Source organism: Nyctereutes procyonoides, unplaced genomic scaffold, assembly GCF_905146905.1.
Source record: "Nyctereutes procyonoides isolate TBG_1078 unplaced genomic scaffold, NYPRO_anot_genome, whole genome shotgun sequence".
In the NCBI taxonomy this organism is placed as follows: Eukaryota; Metazoa; Chordata; class Mammalia; order Carnivora; family Canidae; genus Nyctereutes; species Nyctereutes procyonoides.
This window is the reverse complement of record NW_026575146.1, coordinates 56,913,996-56,926,395: the sequence shown is the minus strand read 5'-3', so window position 1 is coordinate 56,926,395 and position 12,400 is coordinate 56,913,996.

The following is a 12,400-nucleotide window of genomic DNA, read 5'->3' as shown; positions in this document are numbered from 1 at the left end:
GGAGACTAGTATAAGTAGTGCGTCAGCTTGCAACCAGGAGACAAAAAGCACAAGGGTGAGAAGTCCTCTGTGTGAGCCTGACAGAAGTATGTACAGGGTCTGGAAAGACTCCCTGTTGAATGGGTGGAATAGCTTGTGTCAGATCATGAACCTATGGGTGACAGCTAAAAATTGCAGAGGACATACAACAGTCCTCTAAAGGTGCTGGATACCTGGTGCTGGATACCTGGTGCTGGATACCTTTAGCTGAACCTATGGGTGACAGCTAAAAATTGCAGAGGACATACAACAGTCCTCTAAAGGTGCTGGATACCTGGTGAGGCTAGGACAACTGCAGGGGTGAAACTCTGGAACGGGGAAGACCTCAGAGAGGTAAGCTGAATTCTATAGGTACTCGGGGAAGTAAGTGATTCTGAGTTTGGGCAAGAGGTCTCAATTCTGGGATTTGCACCAGCTGTTGCTAAGGAACAGAGAAACTGGCAGAGATCTGGGCTGAGACCGTGGAGGAGGAGCTTGAGCATACTGCTAGTTTTCCCTTAAGGACATTTGCTGAATTCCAGGGCTGATGGAGAAAGAGAGAAAACTAAGCAGAGTAAAGCAGTCAAGAGCTTCATGAGACAAATACTGGAACTCAGTGCCCACCAAAAAAAAAGCGGGGGGGGGGGGTCCTTGAAGAACATTCCAGGCCCCTGGTTGAAAACCTTGGAGGGCTAGGGTGGGCTAGACAGAGACAGGGCCTCACTAGGAATACCAGCCTTGGTATCTAATTAGATTCAGGCAGGAGATCAGTTACCACTCTCTCTGCTTGGCAGTGGGAAGAGTCTATCTCTTCTAGAGGAAGATAAAATAATCTGGGATTTACATACGTTTTAATACACCGTGGTTGGTATTCAATCTGAGACTACTTGGCCTGAGGCAAGATAGAACCACATGACTGAAAACCAAGAAATGTGCATGTACACCCACTAAAAACAGAACCATGCATAGTTCAGACACTGTAGTTAGCTTAAAAGAACTTTAATAGAATTACAGTTAATATAGTCAGTATAAAAGGTGAATAGATGCAGAAGAGAGATAAAAGTCTTGCAATCTCACCAGAGAACAGAGTCCATAAAAGAAAGAAACAAATGGAAATTATAAAACTTAAATATACACGATCCGAAGTTAAGAATCATGATATGGGTTAAATACGGGATGAGCCATGGCAAAAGACAGGATCAGCGACCTGGAAGACAGGTCAGCATAAATATAAACATAAACCCTGCCTAAGTACAGGATAGAAAGAAAAAAATAAAGAGAAAGATCATAAAAGCAGTCAGGAAACAAGAGACATTACCTTCAATGAAGCAACCATATAACTTAAAGATTACATCTCAACTGAAACAATGAAATCCAGGAAGCAACAGAATGACATCTTTAAAATGCTGAAAGAAAGAACTGACAATCTAGAATTCTATCCTTCAAAACTAAAAGTGAAACAAGGACACTTTAAGATAAACATAAACTAAGATAATTCACCACCAGTAAATCTGCTCTAAAAAGAAACAGCAAAGCAAGTTATGCCGGGAGGAGGAAAATGAAGCCAGAAGGACACAGGGATGTAGGAAGGAATGAAGAGCAAGAGAAAGGGTACTTACTCTGTGGGTGAGTATAAATAAATACTGACTCTATAAAACAAAGGAGTAATATCTCTGCGAGGTTTAAAAGTAATCCAAATACATGACAATAACACAAAAGGCAGAGGGGTAAATCATAGTATTTAACATAATAGCCTGAAGAGGTAATAACTTGTTTTAGATGATAATTGGTCAATGACAAATGTTGTAATCCCCAAAAGATGGTGTAACTAACCAGGGAGAAGAGGGAGAATTCAATATTAAAAATACTTGATTATTCTAAAAGGAACCAAGAAAAGAGAGGAACAAAATATAAACCAGATGGATCAGAAAGGCGAAATGATAGCAAGATAGTAGCTAAAAATTTAAATCTATCAGCAGTTACAGTACCTTTAAGTGAACTAAATGCTACATGTAAAAGATTAATACTGCCAGGTGAATAAAATAGCCCAGTTATGTGCTGTAAAAACCCAGCTGTATGCCTTAAATATGAATATACAGAAAGATTCATTATGAGATTCACCCTGCAAACTCAAGCAAAGGGGAAAAAAAAAAAGCCAGTCTAACTCAACTCATATCAAGGCAATTATTTTTTAAGGCAATGGTAGACAGAGAACTAGGTACAGATAAGAGACAAAAAAAGATAAAATGATAATAATAATAATAATAATAATAATAATAATAATAAATACAGGAGTCAATCCACAAGATAGATACCACCCAACACGTACCTTTAAACATGAAGAAAGTGCTTTGGATAATGATGGTAACACAGATGCAAAAAGCAAACCTTACCTTCCCAAACCACCCGCTCCATATTCCATCACAATAAATCTCATCATGGCTTAAATCACTGCTACTTTCTATCACATGCAGCTGAACATATTCCTACCCTTCACCTGGTCACCAGGCTAGAAATCCAGAATCATAATTATTTAGGCAAATGTTTGCAAGGGGATCAAAGACTCCTGCAAAACGATGCTGATCAGAATCTGCTGAGGCGGAAAGTGATCTCGCGGACCACCTGCAATCTGTTTATCTTGCCAATGAAGAAATAGGGACTCAAGGGGGACAAACGACTTGGCTAAAGCCACACAATGGTATGGTGGGAGGATGAGGAGGAGTCCTCAGGTCCCTGACTTCCAGTCCGTGCTGCCCCCCTACCATGCCAGGTGTTGCTAAGCATCTCTCTGAGCTGCTTTATTATTATTACTACAGATAACTCAGCTTTATTTTCCACAGTGCCATTCATTCCTGCACCTTGCCAAAACGCTTTACCAGAGGAAGAGTATATTTTCACCTTAAATAAGAGGAGAAATTAAATACTGTCGGTGCAGACACAAAGACATTAAACCAAACTCAGTTTGGCAGGAAGGCTTTAGACACATTACCCACAGACACCCCCCCCCCCCCCAAAGTTCTGTGCACTGTGCCACGTGCATTGTTTTCAGACAGGATCATTTTACCTCTATGTTAAGGGAGCCAGAATCAGGGACAGTGTGGAGTTTGGCATGGTGCTTTGTCTGGGGCAAGCCCCCGCCCCTGCTACTCCATTACCATATACCCTGGGGCTTAATGAAATCACAATGACACAACTTCTTCCACTGAGCTCCTTTTTTTCTTGATCGCTGATAACTTGTGTTGAAAATTAATTTCTTATTCAGCTGCTTCCTATTCATATGTTGGCAAGAGGAATTCAGGACACGGCACACCCAAGGACCCCAGGGTCCCCCTGCTGAGGACCTATGGGTGTCTAGATACACTCAGTTTCAGGTTGTGTGACTGCAGGCAGCTGAATCCCCAGATGAGGGATTTTTAAACAAGTTGGTGATTTTCAGATGAAGGATACCAGCCACAGAACTTTAAAGTGCTCCTGAGCAACTTGGGCTGCCAGTGAAATACCAATTTCTCCTTTTTTTTTAGAACAATTATTTCTTTTATTTTTCCCCAGACAAACCCTCAGACATTCTTCTCTTCCCTTCTGAGGCTTCTCTTTGAAAGAGCCAGTGCAGTAGATCATGCCGGGTTACTCCCCAGATGGAACTGCCGAACACAGGTGCATTCTGGGGCTTCAGTGTCTGGCTTAGTCTCTGATTTGTTGCAGGAAAAATACTTGCTGTAGTTTCCCAATTCCCAAATGTGGATACTTTGAAGATGGATATGATGTATTAATTTTGTGTTTTTACAGATTTATGCTCTGCAGACGTAACTACATTTTTCCAAGAAATGAAGTGAGCACTGACTTCAAAATCTGTACATCAGGAATGGCATGACAGGATTTGTGGACTTTTTGTCTCTTAAAGGAGGCAGCAGAGAATCCAAAAATGAAAATAAAGAGCCTGCTTTTTGACCTAGAGTTTAGAAGAACTTCCAAACTTCATGAGGTTGATGTGGAAAAGGCAACATGTGAAGCACCTCACAGGGTATTTGCCAAGTAAAAATGACTCAGTAAATAGTAGTCCCTTCCTTTATGCCACATTGTGAAGGGTGCCCCCTCATCATCATCACCAACTATTAGTTACTGAGTGTTTGGTGTCCAAGATAAAGATGTTTTTATTATACTCAAAATAACTTTTTAAAAAATCTGGTTTCTTTGATCAATATAATCCCTAAGGTTTAAAAACATGAACTATCAAGATCTCCTGCGTGGCTCAGCTGATTGAGAGTCTGATTCTTGTTTTCCGCTCAGGTCATGACCTCAGCATTGCAAGATTGAGCCCCACATTGGGCTCTACAATCAATGGGGAGTCTGCTTGAGATTCTCCCTCTCCTTCTGTACTCCCCCCACTGCCTGTCTCTCCCTCTCTCTTTCTCTCTCAAAGAAAAAAGCAAAGAAAAAACAAACAAAAAAATGCATTAATTATCAACCAAAGAAATTAGGCAGTTTTAATAGAAGATTAAAGAAGATGCTTTTGTTTTCACCAAATATTTTTTTATGTTGAATAACCCTGAAAATTTGTAAGGATAATACTTGAAGAGCATTTGTAAAATAGTTTGTGGTTTACAAAGCCTTTTCCTATCTGTAATCCCTTTTGAACCCTGTAACAATTATGGGAAAGAGGCAAGGGACGGATTGTCATTTCCATTTAATAGATGAGAAACCAGGATGGCAGAGATGGAGTACAGCAAGGAGGAATGAGTTAGCAATGAACTGGGAGGCGAGATGAGGGATGGTGGAGGGAGTAAGAGCTATAATATTTTCTGTGGTGAATGCTGGGGGTGCTATCCAGAGCTCCCCTCACTAGAGTATTTGCTGCCTGAATTGCAGAAAGTGGTGTCAGCCAGAAGACTCCAGCCAATAACCTCTTCAGTGATTGCTTCAGCTGCAAAGCCTTCTTGCCCCAAATCATGGCCCTTGTTGGGGTGACAATCATATCTAATAACTGACTGATGTGGTTGGAAGAATCCGGCCTTTCCAGCTGAGTTCTGTATAGCTCTCATGTGCCATTTCAGTTGCAGAGTGTCTTGTGGGTTTGGCAACATTGCACCTTGACTACTCTCTCTGTATTCCCTTCCCCTCTCTTCCAGAGGTGTAATTCCAAGGGCACCCCTAATAATACCTTGTACATTAAACTTTGTCTCAGAGTTGCTTCCTGGAAACCCAACTTGGAATTTTTTTTATTCATTTATAAATAAAATATAAATATTTTATTCATTTATTCATGAGAGACAGAGAGAGAAAGGCAGAGACGCAGGCAGAGGGAGAAGCAGGCTCCATGCAGGGAGCCTGACGTGGGACTCGATCCCGGGTCCCCAGGATCAGGCCTTGGGCCGAAGGCAGAATTAAACTGCTGAGCCACCCGGGCTGCCCTCATAACCAGGAATTATTGGAAAAAGAAGTTGACAGGAGAGGGTTTTGGAGATGCAGTACACAGTCATTGCCTGGCTGTCAAGTGAAGGTCCAATCACTGCTGGTGAAGAACTAAGTCTCTCGTATGAGGTGAATATCCAGCTGTTAAAATGGATACCTAGACATGAACTAGGATGGCATATAGGTAGAACAGAGTGCAATAAGTGGAACAATATACCAGAGATTGTAGAACCATGGGGGTGGGGAGAATAATCATAAAGATGGTAAATTCCAGGGGTTATTCTAAGCTTGAATGACATTCTAGAAAAGATAATAAATGCCTGAAAGCAATTAATAGGCAATGGGAACTAAATATGGAAAAGGTAATAATATATGAAGACACTCTCATCTCCTGCACTGATGTGCTCAGAAAGCTTAGGACCAGGATCAGAACTTCATCATTAGAGGGGCAAATGTCTTAGTTATCTAGGCTGATTTAACAAAAATAACATAGACTCTGTGGTTTATAAACAACAAATATTTATTTCTCACATTCTGGAGGCTGAAAAGTCCAAGATCAAGTCACTGGTAGATTTTGTGTCTGCTGAGGTCCACTTACTGATTCATGGACAGCCAACTTTTCCCTGTGGCCTCACATAGCAGAAAAGGGCAAGAAAGCTCTCTGGGGCCTCTCTTATAAGTCTACTAATCACATTTATGAAGGCTTCATCACTTCCCAGAGGCCTCACCGCCAAATACCATCACATTGGGGATTTGGTTTCTAATATACTGATTTTGAGAGGACATAAACATCCAATCTATACCACCAACCTCAAAAGAAGATTAAATTCTGAGAAAAGGCAGGTCTGCTATTTCGAGGTCAGGGCTCTGGGAAAATCTGGGACTCTAACATATGGAATGGGAACATCTGGTTTGGTGTCCCTGAGAATTGTGACTCCTTAGGCTTCTCTGAATACTCTGGACTCTCACTAGTACCCTAACACACTCACTACTAACAGGTAATATTGGCTTGAAGACCATAAAGAGCCCTCTCTCCTGCAAGATGATATGCCCCTCACCCAGGATCTGCCTCTACTTCCTCTTCTGACTCAACTTAAGTTACAGCAAAACCTAGCTGGGACCTTCTGGGCCTGATAAGGAATGAAAGGGACTATCTATATCCCAAAGAAGCTGTGAAAGCTAGGTATGGCAGGGGCTAAAATGTATGGCACTAGTTATGGTATTTGATCAAGAGGGCAAGAACACCAAATTAGATGAGGGAGAGTTTAACATTGTGAGAGCACTCTCCTGAGAAATAGGACTTCACACCCTAGCAAAGACTCCAAAAGGTGATATGAACTTGCTGCAAGGATGATTCCTAGAAACTCCCCCCAAAAAGTGATTACCCACACAGAGTGATGTCAGAATTCTAGTGGCAGTGGGTGATAAAGAAAATAAAAGAATTGGGCAGCCTGGGTGGCTCAGCAGTTTAGCGCCACCCTCAGCCCAGGGCATGATCCTGGAGATCCGGGACTGAGTCCTGCATCGGGCTCCTGCATGGAGCCTGCTTCTCCCTCTGCCAGTGTCTCTGCCTCTGTGTGTATGTGTGTGTGTGTGTCATGAATAAATAAATAAAATTTTTCAAAAAAAGAAAAAGAAAAGAATTAAAGAAGTGAGTGTGCTGGAGTTACTATACTATATAAGGCCAGAGAATCCAACATATAATAATACTGCACAGGAAAGCCAGTGGACACACCAGTTACCAAGCCTATAAATAACGATCTTGTGAGAGAGCACTGGCACCAACAAAATGTTCAGTGGTGCTCTTGTCTATAGACCAGAGCTGTTTGTAGATAAAGTCATTAGAGAAGTAGGCTCACTGAGAGCCATGGATATGATAGGATCTCAAAACCATGGAAGCCAGGTGGCAGTATGTTCACTTGGAAGACAAATGGATGTGATTACTATAATAAGCAGCAATATGAGAATGGTGACTAGGGTGCCTGATATGCAGAGAATTATATTTTTAAGTTTATTTTCTTATCTCTACACCCAACATGGGGTTGAACCCATGACTTCAACATTAAGAGTCCCACACCCTTCCACCTGAGCCAACCAGGTACTCTGTAAAGCAAGTAAAAAAAATTGATAATAAATACATACCTATCAATAATTACTTTGAATGTACATGGGCTAAATGCTCCAATCAACAGACACAGGGTGACGGAATGGATATAAAAAAACAAACAAGATCCATCTATGTAGACTCACTTTAGACTTAAAGACACATGCAGATTGGAAAGTGAAGGAACAGAATGCAAATGGAAGTGAAGAGAAAGATGGGACAGCAATATTTATATTGAACAAAATACACTTTAAAATAAAGACTGTAACAAGAGACAAAGAAGGGCACTACATAATGATAAAGGGAACAATCCAACAAGAAAATATAACAATTGTAAATATTTACGAATTCAACATGGGAGTACCTAAATATATAAAGCAGCTATTAATAGACAAAAAGAAAAAATTGACAGTAATACAGTGATAGTAAGGGACTTTAACACCCAATTTATATCAATGGATAGATTATCCAAACAAAAAATAACCAAGGAAACAATGGCTTTCAATAATATATTGTACCAAATGGACCTAACAGATATATTCAGAGCACTTCATCTGAAACCATAAGAATAAACATTCTTTTCAAGTGCACATGGAACATTCTCCAGAATATATCACATGTTAGGCCACAAAACAAGTCTCAACAAATTAAAAAAGACTAAAATAATATCATGCATCTTTTCCTACCACAAGAGTATAAAACTAGAAACCAATCACAAGAAAAAATCTGAAAACAACATAAATAGAAGGAGACTAAATAACATGCCATGATGAATGAGTCAACCAAGAAACCAAAGAGGAAATTAAAAATTACATGGAGACAAATGAAAATGAAAACATGATAGTCCAAAATCTTTGGGATGTAGCAAAAGCTGTTCTAAGAGAGAAGATTATAGCAATACAGGCCTACCTCAAGAAGCAAGAAAAATCTCAAACAACCTAACCTTATACCTAGAGGAGCTAGAATAAGAACAAACAAAGCCCCAAGCCAGAAAAGGAAGGAAAAAAAATAAAGATTAGAGTAAAAATAGAGACTGAAAAAAACAATATAAAATTTCAATGAAACTAGGAGCTGGCTCTTTGAAAAATAAGACAAAACTGTTAAAGCATTAGCCAGATTCATCAAGAAAAAGAAAAGACTCAAATAAATAAAATCAGAAATGAAGGAAAAAAATGACACCCCCCAAAAAGAAAGAATTATTAGAGAATATTATGAAAAAAATTACATGTCAACAAATTAGACAACCTAGAGAAATGGATAAGTTCCTACAAAAACATGTAACCTTACAAAACTGAACCAGGAAGAAATAGAAATATTGAACAGACTTAGTAATAAAAACACTCTCCTCTCAAAAAAAGTCCAGGACAAGATGGTTTCACAACTGAATTCTACCAAACATTTAAAGAAAAGGTAATACCTATTCTTCTCAAACTATTTCAAAAAATAGAAGAGAGAAAGCTTCCAAATTCATTTCATGAGGCCAGCATTACCTTGATACTAAAACTAAATAGGGATCCCTGGGTGGCGCAGCGGTTTAGCGCCTGCCTTTGGCCCAGGGGCGATCCTGGAGACCCGGGATTGAATCCCACGTCGGGCTCCTGGTGCATGGAGCCTGCTTCTCCCTCTGCCTATGTCTCTGCCTCTCTCTCTTTCTCTTTCTGTGTGACTATCATAAATAAATTTTAAAAAAAAAAGAAAAGAAAACTAAATAAAGGCACATAAAAAAAGAAAACTGCAGGCCAGTATCTTTGATTAACATACATACAAAAATCCTCATCAAAATATTAGCAAACTGAATTCAACCAAACATTAAAAAAGCCATTCACTATGATTAAATGGGATTTATTCTAGGGAAGCAAAGGTGGCTCAACATTCATAAACCAGGTGTTGTACTATATGTTGGCAAATCGAACCTAAATAAAAATGAATGTTAAAAAAATATTCACAAACCAATCCATGTGATAAATCAAATTAACAAGAGAAGGGACAAAAACCATATGATCATCTCAATAGATATGGAAAATGATTTGACAAATTACAACATCCATTCATCATAAAAACTCTCAACAAAGTGAGGTTAAAGGAATATATCTCAATATAATAAAGGCCATATATGAAAAACCCATAGTTAACATCATAACCAATAGTGGAAAACTGAGAACTTTTCCTCTAAGGTCAAGAACAAGACAAGGATATCCACTCTTACTACTTTTAATCAACGTAGTACTAGGAGTCCTAGCCACAGCAAACAAAGAGAAGAAAGAAGAAAGAAAGAAAGAAAGAAAGAAAGAAAGAAAGAAAGAAAGAAAGAAAGAAAGAAAGAAAGAGAGAAAGAGAGAAAGAAGGAAGGAAGGAAGGAAGGAAGAAGAAAGAAAGAAAGAAAGAAAGAAAGAAAGAAAAAGAAAGATTTAAAAAAAGAAAAGCCATCCAACTGGTAAAGAAGAAGTAAAACTGTCACTATTTGTAGATGACAGGATAGTATATATAGTATATATAGAAAACCTCAAAGACTACATCAAAAATTGACTAGAACTGATACATAAATTCAGTAAAGTAACAGGGCACAAAATTAATACACAGTAATCTGTTGTATTTCTGTACTCTTAAAAATGAAGTAGCAGAAAGAAAAATTTTAAAATTCCATTTACATTTTTACCAAAAGAAAAAATATCTAGGACCAAACATAACCAAAGAGATGAAACACCTGTGCTCTGGAAAATATAAAACACTGATGAAAGAAATCAAATATGACACCAACAAATGGAAAGATATGCCATGCTCCTGGACTGGAAGACTTAATACTGTTAAAATGTCCATACTATCCAAAAGAATCTTTTCAGATTCTAAATACAGATTTAATGCAACCCCTATCAAAATAACATTTTTTCATAGAAATAGAACAAATAATATTAAAACTTGTATAGAACCACTGAAGACCCTGAATGGCCGAAGCCATCTTGAGAAAGAAAGACAAAGCTGGAGGTATCACAATTCCAGATGTCATGATATACTGCAAAGGTGTAGTAATCAAAATGGATGGCACTGACACAAAAATAGACACATAGATCAAGAGAACAGAATAGAAAGCCCAGAAATAAACCCACGCACTTATGGGAAATTAGTCTATGACAAAGGAGGCAAGAATATACAATGGTAAAAAGATAGACTGTTGAACAAATGGTGTGGGGGAAACTGGACAGCTACATGCAAAAGAATGAAACTGGGCCACTTTCTTACATTGCACACAAAAATAACTCAGAATATACTAAAGATCTAAATATGAGACCTGAAACCATAAAATTTGTAGAAGAAAACTTAGACAGTAATCTCTTTGACATCAGCTGTAGGAATATTTTTCTAGCTATGTCTCCGGAGACAAAGGAAACAAAAGTAAATTTAAACTATTGGGACTACACCAAAACCAAATATTTTTTGCACAGCAAAGGAAACTATCAACAAAACAAAATGTCAATCTATGGAATGGGAGAAGATACTTGGCAAATGATATATCCAATAAGGGGTTGGTATTTAAAATATATAAAGTACTGATACCCCCAAACCAAAAAAGATGATTAAAAATTAGTAGAAGACCTGAATAGATTATTTTTCCAAAGAAGACAAGCAGATGGCCAACAGACACATGAAAAGATGCTCAACATCACTCATCATCAGGAAAATGCAAATTAAAACCACAATGAGGTATCACCTTACAACTGTCAGAATGGCTAAAATAAAAAACACAAGGAATAGCAAGTGTTGACAATGATGTGGAAAAAATGAAAGCCTCATGTTCTGTTTGTAGGAATGGAGATGGTACAGCCACTGTGAAAAACAGTATGGATACTCCTCAAAAAATTAATAATGGAACTACTATATGATCTAGTAACATCACTAATATTTAACCAAAGAAAGTGAAAATACTAATCTGAAAAGATACATACACCTATGTGTTTATTGTAGCATTATTTACAATAGCCAAAATATGGAAGCTACTCAAACATCCACTGATAGATGAGTGGACAAGGAAGATGGGATATATATATACACACATACATATACACACAATGGAATATTAGTCATAAAAAAGAATGGAATCTAGTTTTTTAACAGCATGGATGGACCTAGAGGGTATAATAATGCTAACTGAAATAAGTCACCAGAGAAAGACAAATACCCCATGATTTCATTCATATGTGGGATTTAAGAAACAAAAGAAATGAACAAAGAAAATAAGAGACAGACAATAGAACCCTAGACTCTTAAATATGAAAAACAAAATGGTGGCTGCCAGAGGGGAGGTGGGTGGAGGATGGGTGAAATAGATGAAGGGAATTAAGAAACAGTTATTTTGACGAGTAGTGAAAAATGTTTACAATTGTTGACTCATATTGTACACCTGAAATTAATAGAGCACCATACGTTAATTATAAATGAATCAAAAACAATATTTTTGGGTAGAAACTGTAAATAAATAAGCATACATAAGGATGCTTATATGGGATTTAATAGGATTTAATATATGTATACACTGTGAAAGAATTCTCACCATTGAGTTGAATATCACCATATATATAATGTGTGTATATATGTATATATTTTTGTGTGTGAGAACATTTAAGTTCTACTATCTTAGTAAATTTCAAGTACACAATACAGTTTTTCCACTATGGTCACCATGTTATACATTAGATGCTCAGATTTCATTCATCTTACAACTGAAAGTTTGTTTGGAACTTTTTACCAGCCTTTCTATACTATTTCCCCTACCCCAAGTGCCAGATAACCACCATTCTGCTTCTGTGAGTTCCACTTTGTTTTTAGATTCTACCCCTAGGTAAACCCCTAGTTAAAACCAAACAGTATTTGTCT